At 37.4% G+C, this 6,000-nt stretch overlaps 1 protein-coding gene across 2 annotated transcripts in view; it reads right to left on the reverse strand.

Moving 5' to 3' along the window:
- Window positions 1-3,254, reverse strand: part of LOC125707724 (protein-tyrosine kinase 2-beta-like) — a 30,349-nt gene extending 27,095 nt beyond the window's left edge. Inside the window, exon 1 of one of the 2 annotated variants that reach the window (XM_048975014.1) lies at window positions 3,122-3,254. The gene's annotated coding sequence lies outside the window, so the exon portion shown is untranslated. Of the gene's footprint in view, window positions 1-1,917; window positions 2,089-3,121 lie in introns of those variants that run through there. The other variant, XM_048975013.1, reaches the window with a different exon arrangement.
- Window positions 3,255-6,000: the final 2,746 nt, after the last annotated feature.

Below are 6,000 nucleotides of genomic sequence, written 5' to 3' on the forward strand. Positions count from 1 at the left end.
ACATCTGAGTTAATGCTTTTTTTCACAGCACAAGACATACATAATCTCAGATAGCAGCTGTACAATACAAAAAAAGTAATATTTTTGAGTAAAATCAATGTTTTTTCAGTGTTTCTATGAAAACCAGTTACATTATGGTCCTTGCACAACATTGAGGGTTTTGAAAGATGCGGCGGAGATGAGCCACCACGTTAATATAACAGTGAGCACACAGACGATTTCTAGATACGCATTCCTGCAGTTTCTGCAAGCCTGCCTGCCAAAACATGCGCTGCTATGTGCATTCGTTCTCGGTTCAGAGATAGTCAAGTTCTCAGAGACTGCAAACTGAAATGTCTCTCTAGTTCGCTTCCAGCTTTCTGATTTGTCTGTAGTTATCAGGTCGTGTTGTTTCCTGATGATATGACTGAGACCATGATGAGGATTATTATTTTCATCTTCATCATGACCATTATTATCATCAACCACAACAAAAATGATAAAGTTATAGCTTGTGCCAAGCTGACCTCACATCTCCAGGGCTGGGGGTATTTGTCATGAGTTCACATGTTCTCCGTGTGCTGTATGATATTTTCATAAATATTGTATTTCTGCAAAAGCGGGTCTTGTCTGTGAAATACCATGTTTTCATGTTATTTTTTACCGTAGTAATACTTTTAGATTGGTCAAGGACCCCAGGTATACACAGAAAAGAACTGTTCCATGAGTGCTAATTCATCTGTGTACACACAGGCATGAAGATGAATCCATCTACCCCTAATCTAAGCACTGACCAACAAGCAGAATTACATACAAATCCGTATATAAAATGTAAGATCTTAGTTTTTGCCAGAAAAAACAACCTATATTTAAAAAAACAACCTATATTTAAAAAAACGACGTATATTTTTAAAAAAACTACCTATATTTAAAGGTTACTTTATTTGACAATCAGTACCATTATAGCCTAATTCCTAAATCATATATATTTTCCAGACCCAGATTTAATAGCCTTAAAAAAACCTTTGAAAAGTTTATACTGCAGGTGATGGCTTTGCATTTAAAACAGGGATACAGTTAGCCTCACCACAATCATTTAACTGCAGATTAATGTAATTTTTAATTTTATTGTTATAGAACCCATTCATCCATTTTCTGTAACTACTTGTCCTATTCAGGATCCAGTGAGCCTGGAGCATATGGGTACGAGGCAGGGAACAACCCTATGGGCAATTTGGTAACTCCAATTAATATAGGCAGATTTTTGGATTGTGTGGGCAAAGTCAGAGTAACTGGAGGAAATTCCAGAAAAAGAACAACACCATCAGCAAGGAGCTTAACCCCAGTCGCACCAAGGTACTGCCAGACCTGCACTTGTATGAATTTTAAAAAAAAGTAAATGCAAAAACATGTAACAAAAGTCAGCTTTTACTGTCTCTGTCGTTCTGTTTCTTAGCTGGAAGTTTATAAAAACTAGGTCAAGCACTTCAGCAAACTAGCTACTCAGCAAACAGAAGCACTCACACATTTAGTTTTAAACCCTTAAGAGCTATACGATCACTACGGATCTGTAAAACTAAATTCACTACCACATACTAGTTAAATACCTATTTGCAATCGGCTGCTATAAACTTGTATGTTTAACTCAATAAGGAGCATGTTTATGCCTTCTGTCGATGCAAAGGGGCTCTGAATTTATTCCATAGATTCTGCAGAAAGCACGTACAAAAGTATTTCATTAATTTTCTCATATGCACCCAGTGCAAAGTTATAGCTAGTTGTCTGAAGTAGTAAAATTAATAGCGATAAGGCCTAGCTGTATTCCGTAGCTGAAAAGAGTAGTTCCGAATTGGGACAGATAAGTGACAATCTCTTAGCTGTATAAAATGAGAAACAGCTAATTCCAAAAAAAACGTTTTACATGCATCCATTACCTACCTATTCTGGCTGGGGTCTGTAAGACAGCTGGGGTACATCCTGCATGGACGGGACGCCAGTCAAAAACAAAAACGCGACAATGCCCACATTTAAAAGTGTATCTGCGTCAAAACACTCGCGGAAATTCATATGCAAGAAAAAACGTCACTTTTCTCAATCATGCCCAAAATAAAACATTTATACTGTATAGTAAATTATAATATTCCAAGATAACTATAACGGACTATAATGAAGAATTTCAAAACACATTCATGTTTAACATTTGACTCACGCATTATCTATTAACTGCAGTCATTGCAGTAGAATGTTAAGAATGTCACTGGAACCAATACTGGTTACCTGCCGTGCTCACAATTTACTATAATGTACTGACAGTGTTTGCCTTTCCTTTGTAACATATCAACCCCATATTAAATGCACATCTCACACCTCCAAAAGCTACCTCAGGCGATACTAAAACTGGGAAAATGTTTCACCAGAACCGGTTGATTCAACGCAAAGAAGATGATGTTGGATTCAAACATCATTTGTCGACATCTGTTAGATATGAGTGGTAATTTCTTATTATTTTTCCTGAATGCGTGCACTTTTAAAACGCACATAAAGACACAACATTAAGACTTTGCACATTACTACATTACACAAACGGAAAGCCGTCTTAGAAACTAAAGAACACACCTCACCACGTTCTTCTATTAGAATATCCTTAAGTATAGTGAGAACGGGCACACAGGGGCTATTAAATACACTGTAATATGGATATATGTAGTCAAATTACGATTAACTATATAATCATAGTAATATCTATAGACCAAAAAATCGAGAACAATCAAAAGTGAAAATAATTCATAATTGTTTTAATTTTGTGAACTTTTTGTTTACCAATATCTAATGTACCCTTAGATGACATTTGAAAATGGTTACATTCCAACCCGAAAACGCATGCTGCCACATTATTTTTCTCGGAATATTTACTTTTATACGCGCACGAATAATTAAAATCCTCTTTCGCTGATAACTCTTTTCAGTTATGCAGTATGACTCACCGATTTAGCCTAAAACATATTTTAGAACCAAGATTTATAAACGGTGTATGATGAAGCCTAATGTCTCGAAGTATATGTATTTGTACGACATAGGTACGCAAATGTAGAACTTCTACATCAGACCAACCTAATGAATTACTCAACTTTCTGCCACTAACCTTTTTTAGACCAGGATGATTTCAATTCCGTCCGTCAGATGGTAACACCTGAAACTTATATTTAAATCCGTTACGTTTTCTCCTTCGGTCTGACTTGAATCAGGGAAAAGGAGTTAAGACCTTAAAGTCACGCCCATGCCTTTTTTTCTTTTTCAGTACTTCCTTGTTGTGCAAGGTTTGTGTAATTAAATAGACATAATGATTGAACACCCTTGAAATCTTCGCTACGGAATGCGTTTCCCAACAGTGCTTCATTTAAGTGGCTCTGAAGGATTACTAAACAGCCAAAAGGTTAACACGAAATACAGCGTCACTGTAGCCTAAAATACTAAATTTCAACGCTAATTTGGAAACGTTTCCTCTGAAAGGGTTATGGAATGATTTTCACCTTAAAGGATAAAATAAATAAATAAATAAATCAAGACTAAGATTTAATGACAGCTCTTTCATTAAATCAATAACTAACAAAATGAACTCAGTTTTCTGGAAAGCAATCTTCAATGCACAAGGCCAATAGGGATGTTGAAAATAAAAGAATGACAAGCACAATCCAAAGGCCTGTCCTTTGAAGTATCTGCCTTAATCTTAAAAAACGCATATATAAAATTTATAATTGGTATACAAATATATGGGATGCTGTCCTTGAATATAATAGTTAAACATAAATTTTGTCTTCTGAAAGATGGTTTCTTTACTTGTCTTTAACCAACATAACATGTAACACACGGAAAAGCCAGACACTACCTCTCGAATCCAGTACATATTATACCGATTGATGAAACACTGTAACATGGTGGAGGTGTAGGTAACGAGGCAGTGAAATTATTTCTTCCTATTTCTACAGGAGTGATACATATACTGTACATTGTGATATTTTAATACTAGTGTTCAACGCACTGAAATAACTCACTATTACTTCAATTGTCCCATTACTTTTGTCCCCTAAAAAGTGGGAGGCACATATACAAACTGCCGTAATTCCTACACCGTTCACCTGATTTGTATGTAAATACCCTCAAATTAAAGCTGAAAGTCTGCAGTTAAAGCACATCTTGTTCGTTTCATTTCAAATCCATTGTGGTGGTGTATAGAGCCAAAAAGGTTAGAATTGTGCCGAAGTCCCAATATTTATGGACCTGACTGTACATATGCATATAAGTGTATATAGGGATATAGGTATGGAAAGGCTAAGGGAGCAGATTTTGGGGGCCCAGCACATTACAGGGACATTTGAATACACAAAATTGGGTGGGGGGTGGTGGTGACATTTTGTCAGGGACTCCAGAATTTCTCGGTCTAAATTAACAGAATAATGACACTTTTCTAGCTGCATGTTTTGTATATCTTTTGTGGTGGTGTGTGGCGACCTCTAGCGTCAGACCTGAATGGCAGAAACAAAAATGGTGGCAACATAATGGTTTATTCAATACAGGAGTGATACATATACTGTACATTGTGATATTTTAATACTAGTGTTCAACGCACTGAAATAACTCATTATTGTTGCAAGATTACGAATTGTATGCTAATTTGAGGCCAAATGCGCATATCTAATTGCTGGATGTTTCTGGTTCAGGTTGTAGTGATGAGGAAGAAAAGGTCCCCCTCCCACCCACTGAATTTACTTTAAAGATTAATTTTGAACTTATTATGTGGTGGGCTGTACCCAGATAAACTATACAATGTACAGATTACACCCCCCTCCCACTCCATCTACTGCAATAATTTCCCATTCAGCCATCCATCCATTTTCCAAACTGCTTATCCTACTGGGCCGTGGGTGGTCCGGAGCCTATCCCGGAAGCACACCATTCAAACACACATGCACTCCTATGGGCAATTTACCAAGTCCAATTAGCCTCAGCATGTCTTTTGGACTGTGGGGGGAAACCGGAGAACCTGGAGGAAATCCCACGACGACATGGGGAGAACATGCAAACTCCACACACATGTGACCCAGGCAGGGACTCGAACCCGGGTTCAGAGGTGTGAGGCAACAGTGCTAACCACTGCACAACCATGCTGCCCCTAATTTCCCATTTATTTCAAATGTATTTCAAAGCAGCATAAGATATATTTACAATATTCACCAAAAAAGATCTGCCACATTAAATTGCGGGGGGAGGTGGGGGAAGTTACTGAACAATGTTTAGACAGTTTTAGCACAAGTTATTTTGGAAAAATATTCTTCTCAAATTTTATCACAGGGCACCCAAACATTGCATCAAAAGCAATATGGTGCAAATCACTGCTGAAACATTCAGTGATATTATTATTAGTGTGGGCTATTCTTGAATAAATTCGTAGTGTATACTTTATTAATCCCCATGGGATTTTTTTTTTCATGACATATCTCTCTGTAAGACAAAGAAACAGGCAGACACGCACATAATTTAACCTGGTGATACAGCACAGTAAATTTGAGATTAAGAATTAAAAGGGTTTGTCAGGCTCGGTGCTCGTCCTGTGTGTTATGTCCCCGTTTGGCAAGGTGTCGCTAGCCATCCTCTTCCCCCTTCTCTCTCTCCTATCCCATTCACCCAAGTGTGTTTCCTTTATTCCCTGCACTGCTGCTTGGCTCAGTGGGTTGAGCGTGACCCCGAAACTATTAACCCTCTCTTGCCAGCCTCATCAGTTACTTGTATATTTTTGGTTTCCTGTTCCCCAGTGTTTATTAGTTTCAATTTCGATTTGTTTGTATTTTTGTCTCTTGTTACTTATCCTAGCGTGGTATTCCTGGTTTGTGCTTTTTTTTTAGAGTTCCTTAGTTCAGTGTTTCTTATTGTCAGTTAATACACCTATTGCCTGTTTCTGAGTGTCAGCGTTTAATTGTTCCATCTGTTGCTCATTGTCCAGTGTTCTTTGTGATTGGTTGATTG

Source organism: Brienomyrus brachyistius, chromosome 14, assembly GCF_023856365.1.
Source record: "Brienomyrus brachyistius isolate T26 chromosome 14, BBRACH_0.4, whole genome shotgun sequence".
NCBI lineage: Eukaryota > Metazoa > Chordata > Actinopteri > Osteoglossiformes > Mormyridae > Brienomyrus > Brienomyrus brachyistius.